The sequence below is a fragment of the Callospermophilus lateralis genome, chromosome 3 (genome assembly GCF_048772815.1).
Source record: "Callospermophilus lateralis isolate mCalLat2 chromosome 3, mCalLat2.hap1, whole genome shotgun sequence".
NCBI lineage: Eukaryota > Metazoa > Chordata > Mammalia > Rodentia > Sciuridae > Callospermophilus > Callospermophilus lateralis.
Genome location: NC_135307.1, coordinates 139,274,174 through 139,289,572, shown reverse-complemented (window position 1 = coordinate 139,289,572; position 15,399 = coordinate 139,274,174).

The window sequence follows — 15,399 nt, the reverse complement described above, 5'->3', positions numbered from 1 at the left end:
AGCACATCCGCTAGCCTACTGTCCCAATTAAGATACCATTTTTTTGAGGGTTTATAAACTTCCTGTGACTCATTTGTGTGACACGACCTATTTGTATGTCCAGTGTCCTGAGACCTTAACGAATCAGTCTCTCATATTTCTAGTTAGCTGGATTCCACACTCTAGTGCAGCGTTTGTTAAAATGGTTAATTTGAACCCTAACAATCCCAATCTATCTTTTCAACCTCCCAAAAAATTAGGCAAAAAAGCTTCATTTCTTTTCAGTGAATCTCACTTTTTGAAATTACTTCTTCCCATTTCAGTCTGGAAAAAACTAGGCAGATCACGGGAGAAAAATGAAAACATAGATTTTCCTGAAATAGGAAAAGTAAAAGATGCCTACCCCGCCCCCGCCTCTCTCTCTCTCACACACACACATATAATGCCAGTATTTGTAAATCTTTTCCCTATGGCAAGGTATCTAAGGGAAGAGAAATGAATGCCAGGTAGATGCTTTGATTTTTAATAGTTTTTTGTTTGGTTTCCAACCAACCCCTCCCCAAGGGAGGAGACTTAGGAGTGAGAAGAACAATTCAATTCTCTTGAGACCCTGCCCCTGATTAAGACCAAAGAAGTTACATAAACATGGAGCCTAGAAACTATTCTAGCCCCTTTTAAAAGTGACACAGTCATTGTGACAAATATGGTGGTACACTCTGTAGTCTCAGCTACTCTGCAGGCTGAGACGGGGAATCACATGAACCTAGGAGCTTAAGACCAGTCCAGCCACCAAGTAAGGTACCATCTCAAAAACAAATAAACAAAAAAAAGTCATTAGTCGACTTGACTCAACATCAGTCACTTGTGACAGAACTAAGACTAGATTACCACTTCTTTTTGTTTTGTTTTGTTTTTTGTTTTAATTAGTTACACATGACAGTACAATGATCTTGATAGATTACCACTTCATAAGGATCTTGAGTTCCATCTCCAACTTGGACATCCAAGGCAACATACTTTGAGCTCTAAGTGGGTACACACACACACACACACACACACACACATTCTTCTTCAATAGAAATTTAAGTTTTCCATTTAATTTTCATTTATACTATCTAGCTTTCAAAACAATGAACATGCAACAAGTTTTGTTTTGTTTTTGTCTTTGTTTTTCTCTGAATAGCTCAACAGAGAACGCTTTATCCTCCTAATTCTTGGTGTGTCCTTGCCATGCTTTTGTTTACTCTTTTTCTTTCCATTCTCCCCTTCTGTCATTACCTGAAATCTGTCTATGATTCTGCCTTTCCAGATCCATCACCAAGTATTTCTATGCCAGTAAAAACAGGTCTGCCCAATCTTTTATTCAAAATAATAATGGCTGAAAAGCATTGAGTTAGCTAACTAGGTGCCAGGCATTGTTGTAAACTCTCATTGTGGATTAACTCAGTTGATCACACAACACTCCACTGAGAGATGACTATGTCCTTATGTACTATCCTTATTAGAGAACTAAGGAAAAAGGAGTTTAAGTAACTCACCCAGATTCACATTGCTGAGAAGTACTAGAGCCAGGATTGATGCTGGGGATTGAACCCAGACCCTTATGCATGAAAGGTAAATGCTCTACCACTGAGATGCCGCTATAGCCCACCCCAGTTTTCTTTCAAAAGCTATCCCTTTGCTTAAAAGGTTCACTGGAATCTTCAGTATTATGAATCTTCCAATTTTGCTTGTTCCTCCCTCCTCTGCCTCATAGAGGTGTTCCACCTTCAGAATCAGGCATACCTCTAGTTAGGAGATGTCAGATCCAGTCTGACTTAATTCCCAGAACTGTACCCCCCACCCCTACCCCATTGCTGTCAATCTGTTGGCATACTTCCTACAAACAATCTGACTCTTATTTTTGCTCCCTATTCCATTGAAGAACCCTATAGCTCAGCAGGAGAATGACTTCCTTTTATAAAGATATAATTTGGTGGCTTATTAGAACAACTTTCTTTCCCCGAGTTTGTATCCCACACAACATCCTCTTTGAAGTAGACCCTTATCTACCATATTGAAACTGTGCTTCCTATCAAAAACGACAGCCGTGGTTTCTTTTGCCATATCTATACCATGTGTTTAGCCATCCCTACTTACAGTGAGAAGAGTGCACCTGACACCTGGCAGACCAAGTCCAAAACCCCCTCCACAGTTCCTTTTCACCTGTGACATCTGCCAAAGAACCCAGAGGAACCCCTCCTTCCCCAAATTACACTGGCTTCTGTTACTGGAGCTTCTTTACAGGTAAAATTGAGGAACCAACACTTTACCCTCAGCTCACCTAGAGGAAAGGTCCTGTGTATGCATGTGCCCTGAGTAATCGTATTCCTATTTAACAGTGTCCAAAAGAAATACTGGAATGGCAGGGAAATTTTCTAGAAGGACATAAGGACCTGTTTATACTGATGTTCTTAGAGACAAAGATATCAAAGTTACCTGAAAAAGGCACTTTTCACTCTATACCCTTTTATGATTTTCGAATTTTGAACCATGTGAATATATTACCAATTTTAACTGTTTTTAAAGAAAAGAAAAGAAAACTAACTGCAAATAATCTGTTGACCTAAAAGTCAATAGTATTGGAAAGGAAGTTAACTATTCTTTAAAAAGGTCTAAATTTGTTAGTAACACCTATAATTGTTTTTGTGTTGGTGATGGTGGTGTGGTTTTTGTTTTTTAATGAAATAAAGGTCACAAAAAACTCAGAACCTGCAGAGATGTGAAAGTCCATCTCCTCAAATGTCCTTGGTTGATAACTATAAGAATTCCTGGTACAACAGCTTTCGTCCTAAATGCAACATGACTGCACACAACTCTGTTACAGAACAGGGCTTGCCACCCACCATCCTCCCAGCTTCTCTGTCCCTTCCCAGGTTTATTTCCCCCTTCTGCCCTTCTCTCCTCCACTAGCAAATAAAGAAGAGGTGAAGGCACCAGCAGACACTGCTTTTCTCCCTGCTTCCAGTGTTTTATGTCCCCCTTTGCTCCAGAAGAGGGGGTGGATCCCTTCTAGATTTTCAGACCATCCATGGAAGATGTTGAGTGGAAATCCAGGATGAACTTGACTCAAATCAAGAACACAGTTTTCAACGTCAGACCCTTCCAGATTCTCATTCTGAGCCTCCTCTGCAGTGTCTCTTACTCTTCATATTCTGTGGGACTTGCAAGCATCTATCACATCATTTGCTCCTTTAAACATAGCAATCTATTGCTTTGTTCAGGATAGATTGCACACAGGGTTGAAGCTCATTTGATATTCAAAATGTTATTTCCAAACAAAACTATTGCTCTTTGTCCATGTGCTAGGTACCTTCCCCCACTTCCAACCCCCACCAGTTCTGGAGATTGAGCCCAGGGACACTTAATCACTGAGCTACATCCTCAGCCTTTTTTTTTCCCCCTTTGAGATAGGGTTTCGCTAAATTGTTTAGAGCTTTGCTAAATTGCTGAGGCTGTCCCTGAATCTGCAATCCTCCTGCCTCAGCCTCCTGAGTTGCTGGGATTACATACATGCACCCCTGTACCCAGCTCTAAAACTTATTTTTATTTACTTATTCATTCATTCATCCATTCATTTCTTTGGAGCTTATATTCTAAAGAAGAAGGCCATAAATAAATAATAAACTACCAAGTTGTGAGAGTGCTATGCTGATAAGGGCCTAATTCTAGTTGAGTGGTCAGGGAAGGCTAGTCTAAGGAGGCAGCATTTAAGTTGAAACAGGAAGGACACAAAGGAGGCAGCTATGTGTATACCTATGGGTGGGGTTCAGACTAAGGCAGCAGATATATGCATGGAGCTAATTTTGCTCCATCCCAAAACTGCACTGAACAGATTTTCTTTTCTATTTCTATTTTTCTTCCTCCCTCCGTTCCATCCTTTCTTTGTTTCTTTCTCTTTCTTTCTTGTGTCATAAAAATTATAAGAAAAGGAGAATAGGGGAGAAGAAAAGAGCAACACAGTTTTTTGAAGTTGGAAAATAGACAGATGAGTGGTGAATGATTTAACAGACCTGAGAAAGATGAGATCCAACCTGACTTACACTGGAAAGACCTCAAAAGCCTCGGAAACTGCCAGAATGAGGGGCCATTCAGACTGAAGATGAAGAAGGCTAAAATAAGGAGAAATGAGTGAAAGCAATTAGAAGCAAGTGAAGAAAATAAGAAGTTATATTCTTAGCTGCCCTCACTAAAACAGGGGACTCACAGAGGCCAGAAGACAGTGAATGCACAGACTACACCATCTATCTGCCCTATTTGACTCTCAGACCACTGGCAAATTGATCTTCACTTTCCAGGTAGAAGAATGGAGGACTGTTCTCTGAGGAATCTAATCAAGCTAATAGGAAAGATCCATAGGATCTGACACGGGAGGCTCTCCCCACAGAGGGTACAACAAGGTCACCTTTCAACGAAGCTCAGGATCAATAAAAACATCTTTTGTATGCTGCTTCAAATCCTCTCAGTCTCACCTCTTACTCTCCCACAACTACTGTCACCTGTCAAGTCCGATACAGGTTTGGAAGGGTAAAGCTTCACCTCAGTCCTGAATCTTCCTTACTCTCCCAAAACTTCTCTGACATTTGTGTAGGTCTGGAGAACCACTAAGAATCAGCACTTAGGTTTGTGCAACCCAGAAATTTAAGGGGAAAATGTCTATGGAGACAGTTATGTTGTACCATCTTTGGGGAGAGCCTCCCGTGTCAGATTCATAAAATTCAGACTATCCCATGGAAGGGAGCAACAGTCACCTATACTGGTGGCCAACTGGGTAACACATCATTGTATCTGTTGTCTGTCCTTTCTCATCTCCACAATCTCCCATTCCTGCTTCCTGGATCACTTCCCAAGTGAACTACCCTCATGGAACTTTGTCTTTTGTGAAAATTCTGGGTAATACATACAACGCCCAATCCAGAACTTCCAAATAGAATTCTAGTTTATACTTTTAATCATGAACAAATCATTAAAACCAAACACTTAACTCACCTATAGACCAATGGAACAGAATAAAGAGCCCAGAAATGAATTTCTAAAGCTTTTTAAATTATGCAGCTCTTTTCTCTTTCCCTGTTTTTTTAATTATTATTATTATTATTATTATTATTATTATTATTGCACTAGGAATTGAACCCAGGGGCCCTTAATGACTGAGCCACAACCCCAGACCTTTTTAGATTTTATTTAGAGACAGGGTCTCACCAAGTTGCTTAGGGCCTCACTGAATTGCTGAGGCTGGCTTTGAACACTCGATCCTGAACACGCGATCCTCCTGTCTCAGCTTTCCAAGCTGCTGGGATTACAGGCGCATGCCACCACACCTGACTCTTTTTTTTCTGGGATTAAACTCAGGAGCTCTCAACCACTGAGCCATGTCCCCAGCCCTATTTTGTATTTTATTTAGAGACAGGGTCTCACTGAGTTGCTTAGCACCTCACTGTTGCTAAGGCTAGCTTTGAACTCACGATCCTCCTGCCTTAGCCTCCCAAACTGCTGAGATTATAAACATGAGACACTGCGCCCAATAACTTTTTTTATTTTTGACACAAGAAAGAAAGAGGAAGGAATAAAGGAAGAGGGAGGGAGAAATAGAAAATCTACTTAGTGCTATTTTGGGATGGAGCAAAAGTAATTGCATACAGACCATCTGCTACCTTGGTGAGACCCCACCCATGGTATACCCATGGCTTTCTCCAAATACAGTCATGATATGTGATGAAGGAATTAAGAATATACAATAAGGAAAGAATAGTCTTTTCAACAAATAGTGGGAAAAACTCAGTATCCACATGAAGAAAAATGAAATTGCTAAGCACAGGCTAAGCAATTTAGCAAGACCCTGTCTCAAAATAAAAAAGATCATTGTGTGACTCAGTGTTAAAGTACCCCTGAGTTCAATCCCCAGTACCCACCCACACCATAAAAGAAAAAAAAAAGGAGAGGAACAAAGAACTTGAACAGACATTTCTCCAAAGAAACATAGAAATGATCAACAGGTATACAAAAGGTACTCTATGTCATTAATTATCAGAGAAAGGCAAATCAAAGCTACAGTTTAAGATCACCTCATACCTAAAAAACAAAACATTTTGTTTTCTAAAAAAGAAACACAAGGGCATGTTGGGAGGTGCTATATGTGTCTATTCACTTGACTGTGGTGATTGCATTACAGGGATTTGCATATGTCCAAACTCATCAAATTGTACACATTAAATATGTACAGTTCTTTGTGTATTGATTTATACCTCAATTTTTTTAAGTAAGTGAATAGTATATATTTTTAAGAATCTTTAAAAATGCTTATTGTATGAAAGATAAGGATCAAAGTGAGCAAGAAGGAAAAAAAGTAACTTGTAGGAAAAACAAGAGAAAAGACACCAAAAAAATAACTTCTAAAAAGTTTCATCAAGGACAAGGCACAGTGGTGCACCCTGTAATCCCAATGGCTTGGGAGGCTGAGGAAGGAGGATTGTGAGTTCAAAGCCAGCCTCAGCAATTTAGTAAAGCTCTAAAGAACTCAGTGAGACCCTGTCTCTAAATGAAGTACAAAAAGGGCTGAGATGTGGCTCAGTTGGTTAAGCACCCCTGGTTTTCATCCCTGGTACCAAAAAAAAAAAAAAAAAGAGAGAGAGAGAGAGAGATAGAAAGGAAGGAAGGAAGGAAGGAAGGGAGGGAGAGAAAGTATCATCAATCCAGGAGTAGTGCACACCTGTAATCTTAGCTACTCGGAAGGCTAAAGCAGGATGACCACAAGTTCAAGGCCAGCCTGGGAAACATAGTGACACACTATCTCAAAAACAATAAAAATGAAAGGGCTGGTGATGTAGTTCAGTGGTAGAGTACCTCTGAGTTCAATTCTCAGTGTCCACCCCCTCATTTTTTAAATCAGTATTTTCAAAAAGAGGCGATGTTGCACCCATACAACAAGAAAATGATGCCACAAAAACAAATACTTCATAAAACCAAAAAGAACTCTTAGAAATAAAAAACACTATGCCATGAATGGAAAACAATTTAAAGAATGGTAAAGTTGGAGAAAATTCACAGAAGACAAAAAAATACAGAGACAGACAAAAAGAGAGAAAATTAGAGGACCTGGTATAAAGGCTCAACATCTGAATAACAGGGTTCTAGAAAAAGGAAAAAAAAGAGATAATAAATGGAAACGAATCCTCAAATAAATCAGGAAAATGATCAAGAATTAGAAACAATTTCCAGATGGAAAAGTCTAGTCAGATAACAAGATCAGCAGATGAATATAGACATTACTGAGGCTCATTATTGTGAAATTCCAGAACACAGGGGACAAACGTTCACTTGATTCTAAGTTGGAGAGAAAAAGAAAAGTACTACACAAGACCAAGAAGGTGAGTAAACTCAGGCTTCTCAACAGCACCCATAGGTCAAGACTATAGAGAAGCAACTCCTTCAAAATGCTCAGGGAAAATAACTTTGAGCATGGAGTTCTATAGCTAACTACGTCATCTAGTAAATATGAGCATAGAATAAAGGCATTTTTCATGCCAGATCTCAGAAACTTTACCTCCTGTGCATGCTTTTCCAAGAAGCTGCTGGAGAAAGGATTCCACAAGGGAGTAAACCAAGAAAGAGGAGGGAGTCGAAGAAAAAGGGAAACCAGAACAGAAAGCAAGCAAACAATCCCTGAGAGGAGGGTGCGGGAAGATTCTAGATGTCACCTGTGCTGCAGTCAGAACTGGAACAGTATCACCCACAAGGCAGGCATGTTGGGGACAGTAGTTGCCCAAGTGTCCCTTCCCATTTTTTTCTTTACTTTTACTTGTGGGCTAAATACCCAGGTGAACTGGCCCAGATTCTAATCTGTTCATAACATTTCTTGGACAATGTATTGATAGAATTTCCTCACTCAGCCTAAGCCTTGCAGCGTGGATCAGCTGAATAATCTTATTTCTTACTCACAGGGATTTTCTGTTTTGATCTCATCCTAGGCCAAGGTGAGCTTAGAAGCAGATAAAAACGAAGCAGCACACTCCCCTGACCCAAGGATGCTACCTGCTTCCTGCTGTCCTCCTGCCAATGTGCTAATGAGGCTGTACTTTATTTTCCCAGGGTTCCCTCAGAACAGTGCCCAGGAGAGGTTCTGGTAAATTCCCAGGAAGCTAAAGTCAGACTGTACCCCAAAGACTATTCTACTTGTCTTCTCCTGGGAACTTTGTCTATGACAATATTATAATATAACCCCAAGTTTGTGCTTCCTACTCAGGTTTTCAGAATGAAGTGATAATTGTTCAGGGATACCTGAACAGATGACTTTTTTAAAAATCAAGAGGTTTGATTAACTCAAATTAACTCAGAGCTCAGCAAAGTGGGTAACCTCTGATGAGTAACCTGAAAATTCAGGAAAGTGATCCCCAGGGGCCTTCAAGTACAGTTAACGTTGTTTCTTTCTTAAACTATTTTGTTGATGCAAGTTGTGCCTTTTGCTGTTATCCTTTCTATATACATGCTTTATACATTCTTCAGCATGCAAGATTTTTTAATGTTAATGTAATTGTAATTTAAATTTGTTATGTGAGATTAATAATGTTTTAAAATAACAATCCAAGGTAGCGGGTAGGGGTACAGCTCAATGGTAAAGTACTTGCCTAGCATGTTTGAGGCCCTGTGATTCCCACCATAGCAAAGCAAAACAAAAAATCCAAAAAGGAGGGAAAAGCTATTAAAAAGGACCTAAGGCAGAACAAACTTGTTTTAGTATAAAACAAATAATGTTTGAGGAACAGCAGCCTGTGAGATGGGTGAACTGGGAATTATTGTCAATAGCAACATCCCTGATTTTGCTCAAGGTGATTTTCAGTCTAATGTTCTGCTCCCATCATGTTAGCCCAAAGCAGTTGACCATACAATGTTAAAGAGAGAACTTAAAGAAAGGAGTGGGCCAAGGGATCAAGAGGAAGAGAACACCATGAGAAATAAAGGACTTAGGTTTGTAGGGAACTGAAGTTGCACCATGAAGTGAAGGATCCCAAGACTGTATTCCATCCTGAGTCTCCCATTAAAAAACAAAAGATAGGTATTTATGACCAGTGTTTCCATTGCAGATGGTAGAAACTCCACCAGTTATCTAACTATTATGTAAAAAATAATCACAAAATATTTCTTAGTATGATATTTTATATGCATTGTGGCACACAATTTCTGTGAGTCAGAAGTTCAAGGGTCACTCAGCTTCATGGTTCTGGCTGAGGGCCTCACTTGAGGTCACAGACAAGATGCCAGTCAGGGCTACCATTATCTGAAGGCTTGCCAGGAGATGGTCAGTCACTTTCAAGGCTGTTGGCCAGAGCCTCAGTTTCTCAAGTTGCTGAGATTACAGCTATGCACCCCTGCACCCAGTTCCAAAATGCCTATAGAACTAAAGGGAACCCATTGATTGGTGTCTTAGACTATTCTCTGTTGCTATCAATGAATGCCACAAACTGGGAAACTTATAAAGAATAAAGGCGAATTTGGCTTATGATACTGGAGGCTGGAAATTCCAAGAATATGGGCGTGGCATCCTCTTGGCATTGGGTGAAGGCTTTCTTCATAATATGGCAAAGGATATCACGAAGACAGGCAGAGAAAATGCATAGCAAACTTTCTTCCTCTTCTTATAAAGCCACTAACACACCATGGAGGTCCCGAGCCTCAAGCCCTATCTAATTCTAAGAACCTCCCAAGGGCCACACCTCCAATCCCATAACCCTGGATTTAGGGGTTAAGTTTCCAACACATGAATTTTGGGGAACATATTTAAATCATATCAGTGTGTGTAATAGAATGCCGCAGCCCGGCTGGCTGGGCAAAATAACGGGGGGGGGGGGGGGGGGGGGGGGACGGGGGGTGACGAATAACTTGTGTACATTGATGCAGCAGGAATAGGAGCCGTTTATTGTAGGATCTGAGCGATATTTATACATTTTACACAGCTTATCTAATTAGCATAAAATAGATACAGCAGTCAACCAACAAGGAATCTCCACACTTAATGGCTCACTTTTGTTACTTCACAAACCATACCCTCTGGCATTTGGCCAGGCGACATTTAGACTTGTTTACAGACTTTAACATTTCTCTGGCAAAATAACAGGTGCCAATCTGACTTGTTTACAGACCTTAACAATAGAAAAGTCCCAGAGGACAGGCTTCCAGGAATGCAAAGTCACAGGTAATTTATATATGAATATGTAAAGAACTTTCAACATTCAACAATGAACAAACCATTTTCTAATGGCTGAAACATTTGAAGAAACAGTTCACCAGAGAAAATATTTAAATAGCAAATAAGCACATGAAGGAATGCTCAGGCAGGGCACGGTGGTGCACACTTGTAATCCTAGTGATTTGGAAGGCTGAAGCAGGAGGATCATAAGTTTAAAGCCAGCCTCAGTAACTTAACTAAACACTAAGCAATCTAGTGAGACCCTCTTTCAAAATAAAAAATAAAAAGGGCTGGGGATGTGGCTCTGTTGTTAAGTGCCTCTGAGTTCAATCTTTGGTATGAAAAAAAAGAAAACAAAAAGATCAATATTGTTAGTCATTGAAGAAATCCAATTTAAAATCACAGTGAGATACTACTATACGCATAGTAGAAAACTGAGAATTAAATTTTGTCCCATTGTCCCAGATGCACAACAACTATAAACACTTGAACCAAACAATTAAAATACTGCTTATGGTAACTTTGAAATAATTTTTATGTTCACAGAATTAAAAACATGGAATTTAATGGATTAAGAAGACCATACCTAATGTTGGTAAGAATGGGGAATAACTGAAACTCTCACAATTTGCTGGTAAAAACGCAACATGACATAGCCACGTTGGAAGTTTGGGAGTTTTTTTAGAATTAAATGCATTTACCCACATGCTCCTGCTCCTAGGTATTTACCCAAATGGTATACCTATAAAATGGAATACTACTCAACAGTAAAATGAATGAGCTATTCATTTACACAACATGGATGAATCACAAAAACAATTTTTTGGAGTGAAAGAAATCAGACAAAAAAGTACACTCTAAATTATTCCATTTATATAACATTGTAGAAAATGCATATGGAAAACAAATCAGGGGGCTGGGGATATGGCTCAAGCAGTAGCGTGCTCGCCTGGCATGCGTGCAGTTCGATCCTCAGCACCACATACAAACAAAGATGTTGTGTCCGACGAAAACTAAAAAATTAATTAATTAATTAATTAATTTAAAAAAAAAAAAGAAAGAAAACAAATCAGTACTTGGGCTACCTGGGCATGAGAGGTGGTAAAGAGGAGGAGGAGGGAGGGATTTTACAGGGCAAGAGAGAATGTTGAAGTGTAATGAATACATTCATTATCTTGATTGTGGTGTTGGTTTCTCTGATGTATGTGTATGTCAAAACTTATGAAACGGTATACTTTAAACATGTGCAACTTGTGTCTCAATTATACCTTAACAGGTTGTTTTAAAAGAAATTGCATAATGGTTTCCATATTTGCTTATTATTTGATGGAGCATCCTGTAAAGATTGTACTCTTAAAACATTTGTTAATATTTCATTCTTTTTTTTAGTACACATGTATTCTGTTCTTTGATTTTTTAAAAAATTTTTAATTAATTTCCTAAATAGCACCTGGTTAAAGGTGTACAATGAAAAGTTTCCCACCTATTTCCATCCATGACTGTCCCTGAAAAGAGTCAATGAAACTAGTTTTCTAAGTGTCCTTCCAAAGGTATTTCAGATTTTATTATAAGTCACAGACTACTAAGATTAATTAGAGTGTGGTTGTATTTTATCCGTTAGCTCAGACTTCAAGATCAAGGGCATGTTCAGACCTGTACAGTCCTCATAAAGCCATGCTATCAAGCAGTCCCACTCCCCTCTAAAAGTATAACCATCGATTTTAGGTGTTTCTCTCTTTGTGCTCTTCTTTTTTTTTTTTTTTTTGGAAGTGGGAGAGTGTTGGGGATTAAACTCAGGGGCACTTGCCCACTGAGGCACAACCCCAGCCCCATTTTGTATTTTATTTAGTGACATGGTCTCATTGAGTTGCTTAGAGCCTTGCTAAATTACTAAGGTTGGCTTTGAACTCTCGATCCTCCTGCCTCAGCCTCCAAGCCATTGGGATTACAATCTTGCGATACTGCAACCCACTTCCTTGTACTCTTCTTGACTTTTTTCTTGCACCTGACACTGACCACTCATGGTTTTTTTTTTTTTTTTGTTTGTTTGTTTGTTTTGTACCAGGGATTGAATCACTGAGCACGTCCCAGCCCTTTTTATTTTTATTTTTTATTTAGAGACAGGATCTCAGAAAATTAGTTAGGCCCTTGCTAAATTGCTGAGGATGGCTTTAAATTTGCAATCCTCCTCCCTCAGGCTCCTGAGCCAGTGGGATTACAGGCATTTGCCACCCTTGGCTGACCACTCACTATTTGTAGCTCTCAGTTCCTGGACCTTTCTATCATCGCCTGACCCTTGCTTTTTATAGACTGCTCTGACCATTTCTTTTCAGTCATCTTCCAGGATGACTTCCGGTTCTCTAATTCTCTAAGGGAAAATAGCCTCCAGGCATTGTTCCTGAAAGACTCAAGTCTCATTCATTTATGACTATCCACAGTAAGGCCACTCAGATCTAAGACTGGTGTTTTACCCACGGAACGAAGCAGCTATTCTAGCCTCAGCCAGACTGAATGGTGTCAGTTCCCTGAGATCTTGTCTGGCATCTGAGCATCCCCACATTTGCACAATCATCCACATAGCCCTCAAATGTACGCTGCTTACATCTCCGGCTTGGTGCCTGACCTACCAGATCAATTCATGCCAACCATTCTGTTTTTTTCTCTTCAAAGTGATTACTTTCTCTCTTTAGAATTTACATGAGTTGTAAATTCTATTTAGTATTCAGTTGGCTCTTATCTTATAAGTTATTATTTATCTACATGCATGGAAGGATCATATGTCCCTAAGAGAAATGGCTTTTCTAGAGACAGACAACTTGACTAAGGTTTTATTTTGTTTACTTTGACTGCAGAGTTGCAGATGCTCAAATAATTGACTGAACATTTGGTATACCAAAATTACCCAATAGGACATCAAAATGCCCACCAACTGTAAATCAAATAATATTAAAGAGATTAGGAGAACTTGATATTGAATGAACTTCAACATGATTTAGCCAAAGTGAATCATCACAGTTTAATGTACGTCCTATGTAAATATAGGTTTCCATTTATTATAGCTTCTTAAAAGTAGGACACACCCTCTATGTCAGTGATCAAAAAATAGATCATGCCCATGGCACACTGATAGACTCTCTGGAACGATGGCATGTTATGCAATAGCCCCTAACCAGCCAACCAGAAGAAGCTCCATCCTGAGAACTCCTGAGAACCTTACTTAGGCGTTTACTATTTTCAGTATGCAATAGTGATCTATCACACATCTTTTCTTCTTACTAGGTACAAATGCGAGGGAGAGAGAGAGAGTAGTTAAATTCAGTGTAGCAGCAAGCAAAGCAAGTGGGGCCGTGGCATCATCAGCCCAAGGATTCAACCCTAACTTGGCCAATTTCTGGCTGTCAGACCACAGCCCAGGTTCTGAACCTCCTCTACAATCAAGAGACATGACTCTCCCCACGTTGCACAATCTGTTTGCACGCCATTGTCAACCCTCATAAACCCACGTGGCAGGGGATAAGATGGCCTAGGGGACTAACATGGAAAGGTTGTTCCAAGTGTACAATAATGCCGGGGGTTTTGTTGTTTTGTTTCAGTGCTGGGTTTGAAACCAAGTCCTCATACTTGCTAAGCATATGCTGTACACCTACACCTCCAGCCCCAATGCAGGGTCTTTTGTTGTTGTTGTTGTTGTTTTCTTCTTTAAAGAATTGTGTTGTTGTTGTTTGTTTTTGCAGTGATGAGGATTGGACCAGGACCTCACACATGCAAGGCAAGGGCTCTTCTACTAAGTTATAATTACCCCAATATAGTGTCATCAACAATCCACTCATCTTTATTTAAATTTTCAATATTTTGTTTATCAGGGATATTTTGACATTCATTTTAACTTTTAAAATATTATTTGTTTTGACCGGGTATGGTGGTGCACGCCTGTAATCCCAGCAGTTTGGGAGGCTGAGATAGGAGGATCATGAGTTCAAAGCCAGCCTCAGCTACTTAGCGAAGCACTAAACAACTCAGTGAGACCCTGTTTCTAAATATAATAAAACTGGAAATATGGCGCAGTGGTGGGATGCCCCTGAATTCAATCCCTGGTACCCCCTGCTTTAAAAAAAAAATGTTCATTTTGATTTTTTTAGCTTTTTTGGCATCTCTTAAATTCTGTGCCTGAGGCAATTTTCCACTTGCTTCATCCTGGCCCCAGCCTCAACAGTACATGTAGAATTTGAAAATAGAAGTCCAGTAATGAAAAGGCTTTGGTTCTGACCTCATCTGTGCCTTTTATAAGCTTCAAGACTTGAGCTCTCAGAGTCTCACCCTCACAACTTCCTCAGTCATAAAATATGGATGATTCTATCTGCCCCCCTTCTTTGCAAGACAGTTAATAATGAGAATCAAATGATATCCTGTGGAAAAGGACACTTTAAAACAGCATTGTTCTACACACACAAAAGGCGATAATAATAGCAATACGTTATCTTTTGGACTTGCTCTTTGGGTATTAACAAATTCAGTTTGATCTGTGAGCTCTTATCTCAGAGAGGGTGGAAACTTCCAGTAATTCTAAATGCGCTAAAATATCCAGCAACTTGGTACTGGCCTTAGGGCAAATCTGTGTTAGTAAAGTGTCCCGGATCAAGGCTTCCACGTCTCTGGGACCCAGAAGTAGGGTAAAATCCCTATTATCTCCCTCATTCTTTACTTAGGTTATATGGATAGCTAGCTCAACTCAGTCTATTTGAGGATTGTAGGCTGGTACACACAGGAAATAATCATAACTTTGAGTAGACTAACATCTTTGCCATTTGATTTTATAATGTCATAAATTTGTATATAATCCCTGTATTTATTTTATATTGTGTTCTTAAATAATAGGCTGTTGACTAGTAGTTAAGGGTTCTTTTAACATTTCCTTGTAGTATTATTTTTTCCCTGTGTAGTTAGGTAATTTATTTATGATATTTCACTGCTATTTCATTAAAAACAGTGTTATTCTTCGTGTGTTTTTTAGGTTTTGTTTTTCATCTTTTTTTTTTTTTTTTGCTATAGTAATTAAAATTAATGAAGATGAAGAGTTTACTTTTTTTTTTTTTTTTTTTCTTTTTTGGTACCAGGGATTGAACTCAAGGCACTCAATCACTGAGCCACATCCTCAGCCCTATTTTGTATTTTATTTAGACACTGGATCTCACTGAGTT